Source organism: Benincasa hispida, chromosome 12, assembly GCF_027475165.1.
Source record: "Benincasa hispida cultivar pf3 chromosome 12, pf3_genome.v1.1, whole genome shotgun sequence".
NCBI classification, from domain to species: Eukaryota; Viridiplantae; Streptophyta; class Magnoliopsida; order Cucurbitales; family Cucurbitaceae; genus Benincasa; species Benincasa hispida.
The window spans coordinates 19,693,226-19,712,512 of NC_143489.1; positions in this window are offsets into that span (position 1 = coordinate 19,693,226).

A 19,287-nucleotide genomic window follows, 5' to 3' on the forward strand; every position below is an offset into this window, starting at 1 on the left:
TAAAATTAGTTTTATTTAAATTAATTAATTTCAAATTAATTTATAAAACTAATTTTAAATAAAATATTTTTATTTAAAATAAAAAATCAAAATTAAAATAAATTTTCAGTAAATTCATTTTAAAATAAAAGGAATAGTGGAGTTTTCCATATCCTTTTTTATGGTAAATCACCAAATTCCATTAAGCTCTTATCAATTCTCTAAGTAGAAGCTGCCCTCCATGCAATCCATGCAATCCTATTTTATTGCATGATTTAAGTGTGAACCCTGAGCCCTAATTTCTCTACTTGAGTATGTTCCCTAATGAGACCAGTAGAGTGAGTAGGTTGATATGGAAACTAATGTGTAATTGTAGAGAAAATGGTGAAGAATTAGGAGAAAAGTGTGAATTGGGAAGCTTGACTCTTGGGTAAAGCTTGAAAAACTTGGCTAAGTATAACCCATGCGTTGGAAGCTAGAAAATTGGCTAAGTGTTGTTCCATGCGTTGGCCTTGCTCATTTTAGAGGTTATTTGGACGTTGAAGGAAGCCAAACTGTGGCCAAGAGAAACGCATGCGGTAGCCAATGTCTTGAGAGGTTAGCAAAGCATACGATAACCTCAAGTTTGCACGGGCATGGGCGCTGAACGATCGTGTAGCAAAGGAGTGGCGCTACATGATGAGGTAGACAATCGTATAGTAAGTAAGCAACGCTACACGATGAGGTAGGCGATCGTATAAGCAGGCGTTGGACGATCATATAGCAATGTGGGGAGCTAAACGATAGCGCTATGCAATGGGCGATAATGCTATGTGATGGGCGATAACATTGGATGATGAGGCGTTGGCACTGCACGATCCGCATCAGCATTAGACGATGACGCTAGACGATGGCACTATGCGATGGGTGTGTGCGCTAGATGATAGTCATGCTTCGCTAGACGATGGGCGTCAGTGCTACATGATGAGCAAGAGCTATGCGGCAACACTATGCGATGGTGCTATACGGCAATGCTATGCGACGATGAGCTATGCGGCGATGAGACAAGCCATGGTAGACGCATGGTGAAACGTCTTGCGTTGCTAAGGCTTGCGGTACACAAGGCTAATACTATACGGTAGTAATGTGCTATGCGTTGGACATCCAAAGGCATGTGGGTGCATAGGACAAGGCTAATAGTATGTGTTGAAAGATTGTTGGTCATTATCCTAGTTGAGCGCATAGAGCAAAGGTAAGCCATGCGAAAGAGAAGGATATGCGGCCAAAGATGAACCTTGCGAGCATCTAGCATATGTGACTAAGTTACGTCAATTGGATGCACAAGGTAATATTGAATGAACGCATTTTGATGTTGGATGGACACATATGCCAATCGGTGGTATCCGAACATAGGTATGTTGCGGCAATTGGATGGACGCATTCGTGGTTAGATGAACGCATATGAGATTGGATGGACGCATTCAAGGTCGTCATCCAGACATGTGGCTTGTTGGGAAGAAATCTTAGGCCTTAAGTAAATGAGGTGGATGCATAAGAAGACATACAAATTTAAGCATTTTGTGTTGGCTAAGGAAGAGGAAGACACCTTAGATTGCGATGACTTGAAGGTTACGTTGATAGTGTAGGGAAAAGACACTTGGACATGCGACCAAGTAGGAGGTGTCGGCCTTAGAGAGATTTTAGACGTCTATAAATAGGGCCAAGAACTTCTATTCAGATCATAACTCAAATTCTCTTAAAAGAACATTAAGAAGAGTGTATGAAGGTTGATTGAGAGGAAACTATGCGTTGATGAAAGAACACATGCGTTGGTAGAAAAACAATGCGTCGGTCATAAAGCTTCAAGAGGAGACGAGGATATCTCCCAGCATACTCGTGCGTTTGGAGTGATTCCAAATCCACCTAAAAGCTCCACGAGTCTAGTTTTTAGTGTAGAGCTACTAGAGAAGAAGCTCTAAGTAATCGGGCTGGAAAGTGAGGAAAAGACAGAAGGGTCAAGCTGTCGGGTAAGCTTGGGTTAGTCTTGAGGATTTTAAGATTCCGGCCAAACCACAAAAATTTCTAAGCTAATATTTTAAGGTAAACTTCCTGAGACATTTTAGAGCATATTTACAGAAGGAAGTATCTCAATATGAGGCTTAGAACTATGAGTAATATGAGTTTACAATTGAATCTAGATCTTAGGGTTCAAAAGGGAGCCCGAGGTAACCAAGGAACTTCTAGAGAGAAAGGTTCCTAAACGAACAAGGTGAGTGACGAAATATTTATAATGTTTTAAAGAAACCATGTTTTAAAGAAAGATTATTCTCATGCTAGCTAGTTTTACAAAGTGATTTCCAAGTAAACCATGAGTTATTTTTTAAACGCATGTCATGTATAAAAGTTTATTGAAAAACTATTTATGTGTGTTTAAATACACCAAGCATGCGTTAGTATCTTTAAAGACTTATTTTCTATGCGGTATGCTTTACATGCTTTAAAGAGATAGTCATTTTATGACTAGTTTTACTTGGAATGCGATACCGAAGGACATTTGAGAAGGTATCCAACTACTCGATACTGAAGGACCTTTGAGAAGGTATCTGAGCAGCTCGATACTGAAGGACAAGTTTAGATAAGGTATCTGAGTAGAAGTACCTAAGGTATGACGGTACTTAGTATGGCCACGTGCACGTAGGTAGTTAAAGTCAGAGATTGAGCAAAAGGGTTCTCTCGTGACTAACAGTCAGAGATTGAGCAAAAAGTTTCTTTCTTGACTAGCAGTTGACATTGGGATTTAACCACAGCAGAGTTATTCTCAACTAAGGAACAGTTTTAATGTTTTCTAATAAAAATAGCTTTATATTCTTTATGCTTGGAAAATGTTTATACTGCAGTACAAGGTTACTGTAGAACTTTATATTTCAGTTTAATCTCTTCATTGAGACTTTTTCATGAGAATCAATTTTCTTTCTTAAGTCACTCGCTGGGCTAGCAAGCTCATCCTGTCTTCAAATGTTTTCCTTTCCCCTAGGTAGCGGTCAAATCCTTATGAGATAGCTCTGCATCTGCTCTGCCACTAAAGGACAAAATATTGTAACCCGTCTGTTAGGTGGTTACTATATATTGTGCACATGTTATAGTTGTTCATATAGAGACTAAAGTTTTGGGCATCAGGACTTGTGAAACTATTAATGTAATAACTCTAAATATGTTATGCTTCTAAACTTAATAAATTTGGCCTAAGAGGCATCTGCTGTATATGAGTTTGTACATTGGTATCAAAGTTATTTCTGGTAGAGTTATTAAGCAGTAAGTGTCAACAAAAGGGTTGATAACTGCTACAGTCATGTCCTTTCCTAGGCTCAGAGAGTAGTCTGGGACGGGGTGTGACAGCTTGGTATCAGAGTAAAGGTATACGTAAAACCTGGGAAAAGATTTGAGTATAAAGTTTAAGTTGATACCAGCTTGGTATCAAAGCATGAAATTTGGTGAAAGAGAAAGTTCATGCATTAGATTAAGTCCCATAAGTAAGTCCCTAACATGTGTACTTAATAGTTAGGCAAAGATGCCGAGGAGAAGTGGCAGGCTGAGTAGGCAGACTGAAGAGAGGAATGTTCACCCTACCAGCGGAGGCCCTGAAGTTAGACAGGACCCAGATTCGAAGGGGAAGAGAGTTAGAGACCCAATAGGGCAAGAAACGACTTCTGCGAATGAGTCGAGTACCCCACGGGTAGATGTAGATCCCCAAATGGAGGATCGAGTATTTGATAGAATCGCCCAGAGATTGACAATGAGTGTAGGATTGATTTAGACCGATCCGAAAAAGAAATTCGGCGTCGAGAGGCTAAAACCTTTTGGTGCCATGACGTTCGATGGAGCCACAAATCGAGTAGATGCTGAGGTCTGGTTGGACTTGATTGAGAAATGTTTTAATGTTATGAGATGCTCTGAGGACTGTAAGGTCAGGTTAGTGGCATTCTTACTGCATAAAGGGGCTGAGAAACGGTGGAAAGTGATAGAGGCCAGAAGAAGCAGTTTGGAAACTATGACTTGGCCCGAGTTCAGAAAAGTATTTGAGGATAAATACTACCCTAGTGCTTTTAAAAAAGCAAAGAGGGAGGAGTTTCTTAGGCTAACTCAGGGATCGATGGCGGTTGCTGAGTACGAGCAAATATTTATAGTGTTATCTCTGTATGCCCTTCCAATCATATCGGAAGAGAAAGAGAGATGCAAAAGATTTGAGAATGGCCTAAGAAGAAAGATACATACACCTGTTACCTCTACATCTAATTGGGTGAATTTCACTCAGTTAGTTGAGACCGCTATCAGAGTTGAGCGAAGTGTAGCGAGGGTAGATATACTCCAACCAGGTGCGAAACAGTTCAGGACTCTTGGAGAAACGAGAGGTAAGAGTTTTATAGCCCCGTTCTCTAGACAGTCAGGTATGAAAAGTTTTGGAGGCACGAGCCAACAGGGTTCGAGTCGAAAGAGGTCAAGACCTACAGCTGGACCGAGTGGAGATCGGTATTAGGTCGTGCTAGCCAGTCAATAGCTAGTACAGGAAGGAGACCACTATGCACAAACTGTGGTAAGAGCCATACAGAAGTATGTTATGGCTACAGAAATGTGTGTTTTCAGTATAGACAAGCGAGGCACTTTAAGAAATATTGTCCCCAGCTAGGTCATGGAGCACAGGGTGAACAAACCTAGAGTGACCAGAGCAAGAGGTGAGGGATTCGGTGCAGCTAAGCAGAAAGGGGTAGTTGGACGACCCCAACAGCAACAACAGCAGGGTAGAGTATACGCTGTGACACACCAGGAAGCGAAAGAGGCTCCAGATGTCGTAACTGGTACGATAACTTTATGTAATCAGTCTGCTTATGCATAATTTGATCCTGGTGCTACGCACTCATTCATATCTAGCATTTGTGCATTGCATATAGATAGAGTGCTTGAGCGTATGAATGAGGATTTGTTTGTCTCTACGCCTGTAGGCGATACTCTAGTTGTACATAAGTATTATAGAAATTGTGAAGTAATTCTTGGGAATCAGAGTTTATGGGTTGAGTTGATTCCACTAGAGTTACTAGAGTTTGATGTTATCTTACGTATGGATTTCCTAAGTAAGCACTATGCCACTGTGGATTTTTTTAAGAAAGAAATAGTGTTTAAGAAACCAGGTGAAAAAGAGATAACCCTGGTGGGAAGTAAAAGAATACTTCAAAGAAGTTTAATATCAGTAGTGAAGGCTAGGAAGCTGCTGAGTAAGGGATGTGAAGCTTATTTAGCCTATGTGGTAGTTTCATAGGATAGGAAGCTGAAACTTGAGGATGTACCTGTGGTACAAGAATTCTTAGATGTGTTCCCTAAAGAGTTACCAGGCTTACCACCTGACAGGGAAGTAGAGTTTACTATTGAGTTAGTTCTAGGTACAACACCTATATCCCAGGCACCATATAGGATGGTGCCAACAGAACTAAAGGAGTTAAAAGTTCAGTTATAGGAACTTGTGGATAAGGGGTACATCAGACCCAGTGTGTCGCCTTGGGGAGCGCCAGTCTTGTTTGTTAGGAAGAAAGATGCTACTCTTAGATTATGTATAGACTATAGACAATTGAATACGGTGACCATTAAGAATAAGTATCCATTGTCTTGTATAGATGAGCTCTTCGACCAGTTAAAGGGAGCCACGGTGTTTTCTAAGATAGATTTGAGATCAGGTTATCACCAATTGAAGGTGAAGGACACAGATGTTCCAAAGACTTCTTTCAGAACTAGGTACAAACATTATGAGTTCCTAGTAATGCCATTTGGATTGACGAATGCTCCTGCGGTATTTATGGACTTGATAAATAGGATATTTCATCTTTATCTAGATCAGTTTGTGATAGTTTTTATAGACGATATACTAGTATTCTAGTAGTGCAGAGAAGCACAAGGAACATATGAGATTGGTGTTGCAAATGCTAAGGGAAAAGAAGTTATATGCCAAGTTTAGTAAGTGTGATTTTTGGTTAAACCAAGTCGTATTCCTTGGGCATATAGTTTCAGCTGATGAAATTAGCGTAGATTCCCAAATGATAGAAGCAATAGTCAACTGGGAACAACCCATGACTATAACAGAAGTACACAGTTTTCTGGGTTTAGCAGGTTATTACAGGAGATTCAGGGAGGGCTTTTCTAAGATAGCTCTACCATTGACAAACCTGACTAGAAAAGATGCGAAGTTTGAGTGGTCGCCAGAATGCGATCACAGTTTTCAAGAGTTGAAACGGAGATTAGTGTCAGCACCAGTGTGATGCATCCCGACAAGGGTTAGGATGTGTCCTGATGCAGGAAGGAAAGGTAGTAGCCTATGCTTCTAGTCAGTTAAAGAAGCATAAATGTAACTACCCTACGCACGATTTAGAGTTAGCAGCAGTTGTGTTGGCTTTAAAGTTGTGGAGATATTACTTGTTTGGTGAACGTTGTCATATATTCACTGATCATAAAAGTCTGAAGTATATCTTTGATCAGAAAGAGCTAAACTTGAGACAGAGAAGATGGATCGAGTTGATCAAAGATTATAACTATACAATTGATTATCACCCAGGTAAAGCGAATATGGTGGCTGATGCTCTAAGTCGAAGGACCAGATCAGCCAGAGCTGTTATTTGTTCAGTGAAAGTTGTACTGATACAAGAGTTGTATAATGCTAAGGCAACATTATAAGTTAGTTAAACAGGAGGTTTACTAGCTTCATTTCAAGTACGTCCGACTCTCGTAGAAGATATTCTATGTGAACAATTAAAAGATTCTGATCTTCAGAAGTTAGCTGAAGAAGTAGGTAAAGGTCTAAGTACGGGCTACCAGTTAAGAGTAGACAAAGTGCTATTAAAAGAAGGTAGGGTATATGTACCTAATAAATTAGCACTTAAATAGGCTATTTTGAAAGAGGCACATAGTTTGGCTTTTGTTATGCATCCAGGTAGTACGAAGATGTACAGAACATTAAAGAGATCGTCCTGGTGACCTGGTATGAAAAGAGAAATAGCAAAGTATGTTGACAGATGTTCAGTACGTCAACAAGTTAAGCCAGAAAGACAGAGGCCAATAGGATTGCTTAATCCACTCCTAGTACCAGAGTGGAAATGGGAGCATGTTACGATGGATTTCCTGTTTGGTTTACCTAGGACACCAAGAGTTATGATGGTATATGGGTAATTATGGATAGATTGACAAAGACAGCTAAGTTTTTACCTGTTAAAGTTACTTTTACCCTAGACCAATTAGCTAAGTTGTATGTTGATCGAATTGTGAGTTAGTTTGGGGCTCCAGTTTCGATTGTATCAGATTGAGATTCCAGGTTTACATCAAAGTTTTGGCCTAGCTTACAGAAAGCTATGGGTACCAAGTTATATTTCAGTATAGCTTTTCATCCACAGACGGATGGTCAGTCTGAGCGAACGATTTAGACACTAGAGGACATGCTGAGAGTATGTGTATTGTAGTTCAAGGGCAGTTGGGATACGCATATGTTGTTGATCGAATTTGCATATAACAACAATTATCATTCGAGTATCGGAATGGTACCGTATGAGGCACTATATGAAAGACCATGTAGAACTCCGATATGTTGGAATGAGTTCGGTGAAAGGAAATTACTAGGCCAGAAATTCTTCAGCAGACATCAGACAGTGTTAAGATTATAAGAGAAAATATTAAGACAGCTGGAGACAGGCAAAAGAGTTATGCCGATAAGCGAAGAAGAGAATTGGAATTTGAAGTTGGTGATAAAGTATTTCTTAAGTTGTCTCCATGGAAAGGAATACTCAGGTTTGGTAGGAAAGAGATGTTAAGCCCGAGGTATATTGGACCTTACGAGATAATAGAAAAAGTTGGCCCAATGGCGTATAGGTTGGATTTACCTCTAGAGTTATCTCGTAACCATGATGTGTTTCATGTGGCAATGCTAAGAAAGTATGTGCCAGATCTTACCCATGTGTTGCCTGAGCAACCAGTGCAGTTGAAAGAGAATTTGTCTTACGAAGAAGAACCAATGGAGATTCTTGATAGAAAAGAACAAGTCTTAAGGAATAAGACAATACCATTGGTAAAGGTACAATGGTGAAACCATAGCACTGAAGAAGAAACATGGGAAGCTGAAGAGAAAATAAGAAACAAGTACCCGCAGTTGTTTAATTGACGAACTTGTAGCAAAATTTCGAGGACGAAATTCTCATAAAAGGGAGGTAAATGTGAACTCTGAGCCCTAATTTCTCTACTTGAGTATGTTCCCTATTGAGACTAGTGTGGTCAGTAGGTTGATGTGGAAACTAATGTGTAATTGTAGAGAAAAGGGTGAAGAATTAGAAGAAAAGTGTGAATTTAGAAGCTTGACTCTTGGGTAAAGCTTGAAAAAATTGGCTAGGTATAACCCATGCATTAGAAGCCAGAAAATTGGCTAAGTGTTGTTCCATGCATTGACCTTGCTCATTTTAGAGGTTATTTGGACGTTGAAGGAAGCCAAACTGTGGCCAAGAGAAACGCATGCGGTAGCCAATGTCTTGAGAGGTTAGCAAAGCATACGGAAGCCTCAAGTTTGCGCGGGCATGGGCACTGGACGATCATGTAGCAAAGGAGTGGCACTACACGATGAGGTAGACAATCGTATAGTAAGTAAGCAGCGCTACACAATGAGGTAGGCGATCGTATAGCAATGCGGGGAGCTAAACGATAGCGCTATGTGATGGGGATAATGCTATGCGATGGGCGATAGCGTTCGACGATGAAGCGTTGGCACTGCACAATCGACATCAGCATTAGACAATGACGCTAGGCGATGGCGCTACGCGATGGGCATGTGTGCTAGATGATAGCCGTGCTTCGCTAGACGATGGGCGTTAGCGCTACACGATGAGTAAGAGCTATGTGGCAACACTATGCGATGGTACTATGCGGTAACACTATGCGATGGTGCTATGCGGCAACACTATGCAATGGTGCTATGCGGCAACGCTATGCAACGATGATGTATGTGGCGATGAGACAAGCCATCATGGACGCATGGTGAAATGTCTTGCGTTGCTAAGGCTTGCGGTACATAAGGCTAATACTATGCGGTGGTGATGTGCTATGAGTTGGACATCCGAGGGCACGTGGGCACATAGGACAAGGCTAATAGTATGCATTGAAAGAGTGTTGGTTATTATCCTAGTTGAGCGCATAGAGCAAAGGTAAGCCATGCGAAAGAGAAGGATATGCGTCCATAGATGAACCTTGCGAGCATCTAGCATATGTGACCAAGTTGCGTCAATTGGATGCACAAAGTAAGACTGAATGAATGCATTTTGATGTTGGATGGACACATACGCCAATTGGTGGTATTCGGACATAGGTATGTTGTGGCAATTGGATGGACGCATTCGTGGTTAGATGAACGCATATGAGATTGGATAGACGCATTCAAGGTCGTCATCCAGATATGTGGCTTGTTGGGGAGAAATCTTAGGCCTTAAGCAAATGAGGTGGATGTACAAGAAGACATGCAAATTTAAGCATTTTGTGTTGGCTAAGGAAGAGGAAGACACCTTAGATTGCGATGACTTGAAGGTTACAATGATAGTGTGGGGACAAGACACTTGGACATGCAGCCAAGTAGGAAGTGTCGACCTTAGAGAGATTTTGGACGCCTATAAATAGGGCCAAGGACTTCTCTCCAGATCATAACTCAGATTCTCTTAAAAGGACATTAAAAAGAGTGTATGAAGGCTGATAGTGAGGAAACTATGCGTTGATGAAAGAACACGTGTGTTGGTAACAAAACCATGCATTGGTCATAAAGCTTCAAGAGGAGGCGCAATTGAACAGTGAAGTCTTGAAATAGCATCAACTTGGGATGAGGATATCTCCCAGCATACTCGTGCATTTGGAGTGATTCCAAAGCCACCTGAAAGCACCCAGAGTGTAGTTTTCAGGGTAAGGCTTCCGGAAAAGAAGCTCTGATGCCTTCTTTTATTGAATGGAAATATGGATGGAATGTGTTGGTGGAAGAATGTTGTGCACTCAAGTTTCCCCAGCAGAATCCATGTGTAAATTCCTCTAAGTTTCCTGGCAAGTCCAGGGTCGATCACAGGGACCTGTGAAAACTGTTTAAGTTGATAATTTTCTTATGAAAACTTTACGGTAACCGGTAAATAAATAAGATGGTTGGTTTGTTGTTGCATTAATGAAAATAATAATAAATGGGGCAGAGTGCGAAAAGTTTTGGCAACGAGAAATACGATGAATATGCGGTGAACAGGTTAAGAAAGGTTTCAGCTAACACTCCCTAGGTTGCATTCATGCCTTGCGATCATGCAACATGCATACAATAGTAAACCACCTCTTGGCGTGAATGCCACGGATTCTAAAGCTAGAACACATGCGATAAGTCTACAGGGTTTACTTATAAACCTCTATTTCTATTTATGTGATGACAACATGACATTCACACAAATATGCGACTGCATAATATCATTCCTATTTCTAGGATGCATGCGATGCAAATTGACAAATAGAGCTTATCTCTAAGTCCCCATTTCTTGTTTATGCAGGCCTAATCTTGCTCTTTCAAGACAGATTCTAACCTAGCTCTCTCGAGACATTAGGTTCTTTCTTTAGATTCTCTCTCAAGCAATTCTAAAGGGATGTTTCACACAACATAAAACAAGACAATCGCAAGCAATGAACATCCTAGATCATGTTAGCTTAGTTCCTCTCAACCCATTCAACTAGTTTAGCTACTCATGCATATTAAGAGAGTGAGCAGATGTAGAAATATAACTTCCATTGAACAGATAAAAGATGAGTACAGAATAACAATGCAAGTATAGTAAAAAGCCTGGAGCAATTTCTTGCCACCAGAAGTTACACTGTTCTACTTGTGCTCTAATGATATTCTCGCTTTCGCGAGAGTCAAACCGCTCTTTGCTCTAACGCCCCAAGGTCCTCTTTCGAGCTGCCTTGAATGATCTTCGGCGTCACCACTCTTCTCTAGCTCCACTGTGTAATAAAAAAGAAAACTATAAACAGAGGCATGAACTTGTAAAGTGATGGAGTAATCGACTACTTAATCCCTTCTCTGAAGAATGCACTTGGTATTTATAGGGCATCGAAGGTAAAAGGCGACTTCTCTCTTCTGGCTGTACAGATGGGACTGCTTTAATTCCTGACTGATGCGCCAGATAATTGTCACCGATAAATCTGGATGTACTTTGTGACCGTTATCGGCTGTCAACTTAATTTGGATCTGACTGTTGTCAGCTTTCTGTCCCATCCATTTTAATTGTCCTTTCGTCTGGATATTTGCGAGCATGATCAACACAAAGTCTTGCAGTGAAGTTGCGCTTGACTGATGAATTCCCATGATCGCAATCTCTGCAATGCGTTAACGCATATTCTACACAAAAAATACAATAATCAATAGTTCCAATGCGCTGACACATGCGACCGCAATATTATAGATTTTATGCTTAATGAACGCAATTCATCATTTTTCATCAACGCAATCCAACATTGTTTAATAACTTAGCACTATGATAACGTGCATTTCTGCCCGTTATCACACACCCAAATTTAAACAATGCTTGTCCTCAAGCATAAGCAAAAGATTCCTTTAGCAAGTCCACCACAAAATTCTTTTCCTAGATTTCTCAAGGATACTTTATTCAAATCCTATATACTAGAATTTTCTTAAGTCTTATTCAAGTCTACTCTTAAAATATTTCTAAGACCTAGGGACTGCAAGTTTAACTTTCAAAAGGACTTTACTGAATTCTTGGGCATCGCATGATTTATTTCAACAAGAAAATTTTCTACCAGGATGACAAAAGATTTATCCTTGCACAAAAATTTTCTTTATTGCTATTTTTTTCTGACCTTGTGCTGATCTAAGTGCCTTGCCTTCGTTTTGGCTTGCCTCCACGGGTGTCATGCGGACATCCAACTACGAGCAATGCACTATTTCTCAGATTAAACTCATACCGATTTGGCATTGGAGTTGCGGTCATCAATTTATGTGTTGATCCTGGTAACTTACTTTTGTTTTGGCTTGCCCCCATATGTGTCATGCAGACATCCAACTACGAGTAAGTGCCTTTCATAACTTAACTCTTATCAACATGGGTTTCCCCTTTTCGTTGATAGTGGAGTTGTTATTCTCAATTTTTTTTTTTTTTTTTTTTGTAGAAATGAAAATAGCAAGGTTGAAAAATAAATACCTCACCCCCAAATTTAAAATGCGGCAATGTCCCTGTTGCCAAAAGATTAAAATAACTTATGCGATGTTTTAGAATACGTTGTAAAGAGAGTTTGAAAGAAAGCTAGCAAACCCCTAACTTCTAGAAATATTTTATGAGGTGACCATCTTAAGATTAAGTTGACTCTAATGTATAATAAAGAAATAGAAGCATATTTTTCATCATTGAAATCGTACTTGGTAAAGAAACAGAATGCGGTAAACTACTAAATTTATCTATTTGGTAAATGATTGCGGTAATCAAGAAGGATGCAGTGATAAAACTTCGAAAAGCGACATTCAATGCGATAGCGCAAAATTTGAAATAAAGATAAGGAAGAGTACACCCCCAAATTTTGCGCTGTCACCTACATTGTGTTGACGCATCCATGCTTACGGCGATCTTTCTTCCATGGGTTGCAGCAATGGAATAAGATGAATACTCTTTGTGTGACATCTCTGCAATCCAACGCCTCGATCATTGTAAGAAAAAAAAGAGAGGGTCAAATTATTTTAAACAAAATAAAAATCGTTAATGCAAATTAAATCTCCTTTTCTTTTTTTTTTTTAGAAATGAAAAATGAAAAGATAGCTGAAAGATAGTGAAGATTCTGAGTTAGTGGAGAAAAAGAGTTGAAGACTTGAAGTTTTCCAAAGCTTGGGTCCCTGAGAAATTGCAATCATGTGACAACGTAGGGACCATCTACTTCATTCTTTATTCAAAGTTTTTTAGTTCCATGGAGTCGACTTGGCGTTGTCAGTCTTCTCCATGGTATACCTTGACTCTCTGCCCATTGATTTTGAATATCTTGGTACCATCGTCATTTGATAATTCCACCGTGCCATGCGGAAGTACTTGTCGAATTATGAACGGTCTGGACCAACGAGACTTTAGCTTTCTTAGGAAGAGTTGCAGATGTGAATTGAAAAGCAAGACTTTCTGTCTGACTTGAAGGTTCTTGCGTTGATCGTGCCAGCGCTTGGTGCGCTCCTTATAAATTTTCGCATTTTCATATGCATTGTTCCTCCATTCTTCTAACTCGACCAATTGCATTTTCCGCGCTTCCCCTGCTTCCTTTAAATCGAAATTCAGTTTCTTGACCGCCCACGATACTTTATATTCCAGCTCCAAGGGCAATTGACACGTTTTTCCGAATACCAACTGTAACGCAGATTTTGATAGGTATGATTGATGATGTTCTATGCTCGAAATGATGCGATACTACCGCTAGATATGCGTTAATGATGGGTGTTCACGTAGTGTGCCATGCGTTGTCACAAGTTTCCTTACGATATAACCTAGTGTAATTCCACCGGAAGTTTCTCAGTGTGATCCGAGGTCGAACACGGGGACTGATTTAGGTTATTGTGGTATGTTCATGATATGCGACTAGGTTTTCAATCTTTAAAAATGTGTTTGTACGGGTATATAAATTGCGATAAAATAAAGTAAAGCAGTAAAGATGCGATAATAAAATGAAATACAATAAACCTAAGCTAGATGATACAACATACAGGCTTTATGTTACAAGATGTTGAGGTCAAGGCTGGCTGTGAAAGTTGTGGAAAGACGTGGAATGTGCCAGCAAGTCTTATGAACAGAACAGGAGGAGAAAGACAAAGAATATAACAATTCAAGTTCTCAATTGCGTTGAAGCTAAAAATGTTGTTTCGCTCTTCTCTTGGTGTACACCTTTCAGTGATTGGCCACACTTCCACATGTCTGTGGTGAAACAGAGACTAATGTAATGAACGCAAGGTTGCTTCCATGTTTGGAAGTACTACTTGCTTTAGTTAACTCATTCTTCTGACCTTCTCTAAATAGGTCGGAATGGCATCTTCACTTCTACTTTCATAGTTGAAGGTGCCGTCTAGCATGCCTTAGCTAAACGCATTTTATATCTTTAACACAGATTAAGTACTTGGTCAATTTATATTGCTTATCAGGGAATTAAGAAGGCATCATGAAGAAAGTGATTGACGGGTGAACGAAAATAAACAGAAAATGGTAAATGAAAGCTATTGAAACATTTAATATCTCTATTAAATGTTTGATACATGGTGTGAATACAGAGGTAAATAAACAGTGAAATACAACGATGAAAGAGATATAACAGATACAAAGAAGTGCCAATGTCTTGTCACTAATTCGATGGAGATCTACTTGCCAGATAGGATGGATTTGATGGTAGGAAAAGCTTCCCTCTCAGGCTTGCTCCATCGGTAGCAGGGATCTTTGCATAGAGCTTTCAATTGGGTGTTTGGCAGATTAGATCTGAGATTCACCTCTCGGCCTTATCTCGTCTTCTTCTTGGATTTCTTCACTTAAGCACTTAGCTCAGCCTTTTCTCTCAACAGTTTTGCAGCATTTACCCCGTATCCCGTAGCATGAGTTTTCTCTGAAATCTCTGGGGTATTTATAGGTGTAGGTCTTTGACTCCGATTTTGTGGTCCCCACTGATGGTTATGGTAATTCTGAAGATGGAGGGATATTATTCCTTTTGTTATGCAATCAGACAGTCAATTCTGCATAACTGTTAGTTGTACACGTGTCTCAATCCTCCACTTTTGCGTTGCTCAGCTGCATCTTTCGATCATGGGTTCGCATGCGATGTTGTTTTTATTACCGCATGCGGTTGCACACAGCTCTGGATCGACTGTTCGCATTGTACCATCATTGCGGTAATCGTTTCTTCATTGTTGATTGACGGGCGGAATGTGACAGAGATACTTTGATCAATTTCTCGTGAGCCTTGAGCGCAAGCGGTGACTTGGTCTCTTACAAAACAGAGTAAAAATTTGGCTTGTCTTCCATCTTTATGGTGTTAGTGGGTGTAATTGCAAACATTTATAACTATTGTAATACTAGGCTAATTTTCATACAATCGGCACATATTCACTAACTTTTGGTCGCAATATCTAGATAAGGTGGCATAAATAACTTGTATTTCTACAAGTTATCACACCCCCAAATTTAGATATATGTTTGTCCTCAAGCATATCTTCTATTAAGGCACTCATGCTCAATTCCTATCCTCTATTTTTGCAACGATTGGCTGCTCTGAATGTTACACTTAGGCACATTACTTGACATCATAATTTCCTTCTATCCTTGCTAATTCTTAGCAAGCCCTACTTTATTCTTCTATATGACAAAATTCTGCTCAAAGATGCTTTTCTAGTTTTCAAAATAGAATGTTTATCTCTTCTTTGTCAAAACAACTCGATGTACCTACATACGGTGAGCAAACAAATTTGCGTCATTTCTTTATTTAGAGACTGTTGGTCATGGTTACACTCTTCGTTCTAGCTTATCCCCACGGGTGTCATGGGGACATCCAACTACGATTGTGTGCCAATTTCAACTTCAACTCATGAGGATCAGAGGAGTTGTCTCTTGCATTTAATTTTTTTTCTTTTTTTTTTTTTCATATTGCGTTTTTCTTGAAAACCCACCTTCGTTTTGGCTTGCTTCTATGGGTTTCATGTAAACATCCAACTACGAGCAGGCTCCTTTCACAACTAAACTCTTATCAGGTTGGAAATATTTTTAAGGTTTTCCCTTGCACTGACATTGGAGTTTTGCATAAAAATTTTTTTGAAATGAAAAGGGACACATTTTCTTAAATACAGCATAATCTTGATCTCATCTGCTCAGACCTTCCCCATCCCCAAATTTAAAGATGAGCAAGGTCCTTCTTGCGTTGTTTGGAGCGACTAGACAAACACTTAGAAGAAAATTTCAAAAAGAAGGTTTGAGCAGAACTTTGAAAGATAAAAGGTAAAGTACTGCTAAACTAAGAATTAACTAAGTGTTAGTCAGAATTTACTAAGTATGGGAAATGTTTCTAAGTATAAACATGTAATACATCATAGCAACGTAATGAAGATCATAAAAATAAGAGATTTAGAACATTACAAAAATTGACAAAGGAAGATAAAGATAGAGGCACAGGCAAAAAGTGGAGTGAATATATACTCTATTTGTATTGACTATTAACGAAGTATACAAATAACAAATGAACGCATTACAAAATTTTCTATTGCCTGTACAAGAGTCAAAGAATTTGATTACTTTACAAATAATAAATGAATTGAATACAAATAAAGAATGGCCGCATAAAAAAATCGTATTAGAATAAAGTGTAAATATTGAGGTTAAGGAGCAGAGGGATCCGGCGGATTTTGAGGTGGTGCAGGAAGCGCTCCTTCGAAATTTAAGTGTTGTTGAAGATGTAGGGGCACCATTGAACCATGAAGATATGCGGTGAGAAATTTGAAGTACTCTTGATTACACTCCGCAATCATTCTCTCGTGTATATAGACTTTATAGATGTTGCGCTGCATGTTGATCAGCGCCTCTCTTGATGTGGCGGCACTGTGTTGAATATCATCAATGTGCTCCATTACTACCTCAAATCACTTGTTGAAGAAGTGTTGTTGTTAAGAGAAGAGTTGTTGTTGTTGGGAGAAGAGGGATCTCATTTCTGCTAACTCAGCAGCCATGGAGGTGATGGAGGGTTGTGCCTGTAATGTCTCGTCAGCATTGTTTTGGGGTTGGGCAGAGGTGCCTTCACCCAAACCATGTGGGTCATCAACTTGTGGCGGTGGAATGGTGGGTTGTAGTGATGATGCTAATGGTGAAGGTGGAGCTGCTGGGTAAACAGAAGAGTTGGGGACAAGAAGAAGGTTTGTAAAATGCTTGTGTAAGGGGGAAGAGGGTTGCGCTAGGGGGCTCGAAGGGCTTGAAGGTCGGATGACTAAGGGAAGAGGGTCTATAGATTTAGGATTTTGCATTGGTGATTCATGGACCTTCTCTTTTCCCTTATCCTCTCTTCGTCTTCTTTTTGGTCTGGGTTCCAGTAGCACATTCAAATCGATCGCAGGCCTCTTTGCTGGTAGCTCGGGGTAGTGTGGAGAATGTTTGAGGAGCATCCTCAAGATTTTTATGTTGATGAGGCTGTGGACTTCTGGCATGGGCTCCTCATCAATGCCTACACCCATAGACAGATGTAGACTTGAAATGATCCACGGGAAAAAGTACTGCCCCCGAACATGCCCCACTATTGCTCTGATCCGCCTCACGATCAACTGCCCTACATCGATAGGAATACCGTGGGCTATGCAGTACGCGACCATGACCCAATCCCTTGATACAGTTCTGTCGTGCGTCATTGGGATCAGCCGCTTCTTGACCAAATAAACCCAGAGCCTTCCCTTCGGTAGCAAGAACTTGGACTCTAGGATGCGGATGCCTTTGAGCGAGACCGACCACTTCATGCCTGGTTGCGTTAGTATCTTCAATGCATCCTCCATCTACTCTTCTTTGGGATCATCAATAATCTTGTTCCCTGGCGCATCAGGGTTGTCCTTCATTTGATAAATTTCATTGATGTCCGTTGCGTTGAAGGATACTGTCTCTCCTTTAAAGTTCACCGCATCCCCATTTTCATGTAATCGCCCGCGGTAAAAGCTTCGCACTACCTGAGGTACTATGATGGATGGGCACTGGCAGAATGTGTCCCATCCATGCTCCACAATTACGCTCGTGATGAGGTCAGGTAGTGGATTTGGTGCAGGATAGAAGCCCATCTCGATCAACATATCATCGTTCTCCTTTTTCTTTGATGATCGCTTCTTGGCTGCCGCGGGTTCGCTGCTTTCTACTATAGCCTTGCCTTCTGCCAACGCAAGGTGGTCTGCTTGTCGTTCTCTATTTTCCTGCTCGCTACATTGCTCTTCTTTCTCGCGCTCAGCGAGCTCTTTGCCCTTGCTCTTATATAAGCGCTTCTTATTGGCTTCGCGCTTCTTCCTCTTCTCCTTCAACAACAATCTGTCCTCTTCTTTCTTCTTCCTCTTCTCTTCTTCTTCTTTTTCTCTTTCTTCTATCGCAAACTCTTCTTCGAATTGCTCAGAGGCCAGCTACAGGCGTTGTTCCTTCTCGCACTTCTGGATCCTTTCAACTCTGGCAAGCTCATTGTTGCGTAACATTTCTTCAAACTCCAATTTTCTTCTTCAATCCTCCTCTGCGATGATGAGCTTGCCCCTCTCCATCTTTTCTTACTTCTCCTCCTCTTCTTTTCTTTTTCTCTCTTTCTCATCCAATGCCAAAATTAATCTTTGAGGGTCAATTGTGGACCCTTGCGGCACATTCTCTCTGCGACACCGCATTAGGAGGGTTTTCTCTACTTCTCCTTCTTCGATCACAACTATTTGCGTTAGTATGGGTTACACCGATTTCATTAACTGTGCCGTTTACCCCTATCCTCCCTTACGGAGGTTGATTCTTCATCAGGGCTCGTAGCCCTCTATTTCGCTTCCTCTTCTTTTGTCAAGTACCTCTCTTTAGACCGGCGCAATCTTCTCTCCTCTTTCTTCTTCTTCTTCCTCTCCTTCTTGGCCTTTTCATCTTCATCATCATCCTTTTGCTCTTTGTTCTTTCTTGCCTTGCGATGATGTGAAGACTCCGCCTCTCCAATCTTCTTTCCCTTGCTATTCTTCTTCTTTTTTTTCTTCTCAGCCCCTTCTGGTTGTGCATCCCCTGCAACCTCCTCCAATGCAATGGCAGGGGTCTCCAACACAACCTCGCCTTCCTTAACCTCCTCCATCGCAATCTCTTCTTCTTCTCTTTCCTTTTTCACAATCGCTTCTTCTTCTCTTCGTGGAGGTCTGTCATAAGCTTCTGCGATGATAGTTACCTCTTGAGTTTCTGGGACTAGAACATCATTCCTCGTTTCTTCTTCTTCAACCACCACTTCTTTCACTACCACTACTCCATCCTTCACTGCTTCATCCGCCATTACCACCACCTCCTCCTCCATAGGCAGTGGTTGGTTTACAACCCCTACCTCGGGCAGTCCACCTCCTTGCTCCAAGGTACTTAGGATGTTGCCAAAAACCTCCGTATCATTGCGTCTCTTCCTTTTGCTTTCAGTGGAGATAACAAGTGTTGGCATAGGCATGCTCTCAGTGCTTCCTCCTCTCTTGAAAACAGGGAGCCTAATGGTCAAGGGATTTCTCCGAGATATTCCGGCGATTCTGGGGATGGTGTTGGCTTAGGCAACAAGCCT